We start from the raw sequence: 1,842 nt of genomic DNA on the forward strand, positions 1-1,842 counted from the left end.
AGCAGCCCAGACCGGGAAGCAGCTCCACACTCAAATGGAGCTCCACAGCCCCTCAGGTAGAAGCAAAGATGGCGCATGGAGCCAGGTATCTGAGTGAAAGGAAGGGGAGGTGGTGAGAGGTAAGGAAGAAATTAAAAGAAGCAGAAAAAAGCAACACCAGCAGCCAACAAATGGCACTCAGAGAGCCGGCCCATTCAGGTGCGTGGAATCCAAGCAGCCAGTGTTTCTCGGTCAAGAGGTTGTGGCTGCGGGAAGCAGAGGATGCCGACGGGGGGTGAAGAAGGGTGGGGGCTGGGAAAGCGTATATTGCAAATTACCGGTTGTTTCCCACTGGACGCTCCGTGAGGCTGCTTTCTCGTACCCCATTTGCTGGTCTCCAATAGAAGTTCAAGATGGCGGATCTGCGCTGCGTTAGTGGGTAGGGGACATCTGCATGAATCTCTCCTCGCTCTCCGTTCTTTGTCAGTTTTTTCACTCCATTTGGTGCTTGGCTGAGTTCTTCATCTCTTCATTTGATGTTTTAGGGTTTCAGGATTGTTGTATTCTCTGTTCAGCTTAGTTTTTCGGATCTTTGCTGGGGAGGGATGGCATGGTGTTTCTGCCTAGAGTGCCATTTTGCCGGAACTCCTCTCTACCTAGTTTTAATCCCTCTACCTCTGCTCTAAATGTCTTCCTGTCCCCCTTCCTTGGGGTGTTGATGCCTCTATCAGTTATCCTCATGTCAATCATCCTCTTGTGTCTTCTTCAAACTCTCCCTCTGTCTTAGCTGTTTCCCTTCCATCAATAAGTTTCTCTTTTCAGTGAAAAATGTCCATGGACTCTGTGCTCCTGTGCTTACTTCTCCATCCTCTCCCAAGCATCTAGATTAGGGTTGACTTGAGATCTTCACTTACCCAACTCCCATTCTCTCTTGAGCACATGTCATTGTACTTCAGCAAGGCTGTGTAGAATGACCTCTTGTTTATATTTCTTATCTTCCTGAACCATTTTGTAGCATCTGATACTACAAACCAGTCTTCTTCATTTGATGTCCATCCATCAGGTTTTCCTCCTTCCTCTTTAGACCCTCTTTTGGTCCCTCCTTTAAATGATGCTGTTAACCAAAAGTCTGTTGTCAGCGCACTTCTGGCTATTCCTAAATCTTCTTATCCTCTCTTAGGGCATCAGTTACCTTACACACACACCCACACCCACACACAAACAACGCATACAAACCTTCCCATCCCCATATTATAAACCCATCTGCCTATTGGATCTCTTTACTAGGATATTTCTCAGGTACCTAATACTCATCATTTCTAAAGCAAACTCATCACCTTCCTCCTCGTTCTTCATCTGCTTTTGACCTTGTATGCTTCACCTTCTCACCCTCAACCTAGCAATCTAAGCAAATATTTGAGTCACCCTTAAACCCACTGCTACAGAGTCGATTCCAACTCATGGCTCCCCCTAAATATATATCAAATATGTTGCCTCCTCTCCATCTGTTTGCTGTTGCCTTTGTTAAGGCGTTATTTTTTGCCTGAATTGTCCTTTTAACTCATCTTCCTCAGGTCCAGCAAAAAATTAAATTCTTCTGCCACTCTGCCATACCTCTTATCAGACTGAACTTTCTTAAATCTGATGATACTGTTTCACTCCCTGCTAAAAACCAGTGAGTGGTTCTGTGTTTATTTGCCTATAGTTAAGCCATCCAGAATGCTTACCAGTGCTTGGCAGGTTACCTCACCTCCTAACAATCTAAAAAATGAAAATTAGAAAGAAAATCCACCTGAAGGAGCTCTTTCAACTGTGCATTACTTTAAAAAAAAAAAAAAAAAAACCTACTACACTTTATCCTTT

This window comes from Trichechus manatus, unplaced genomic scaffold (assembly GCF_000243295.1).
Source record: "Trichechus manatus latirostris isolate Lorelei unplaced genomic scaffold, TriManLat1.0 scaffold00156, whole genome shotgun sequence".
Taxonomy (NCBI): Eukaryota; Metazoa; Chordata; class Mammalia; order Sirenia; family Trichechidae; genus Trichechus; species Trichechus manatus.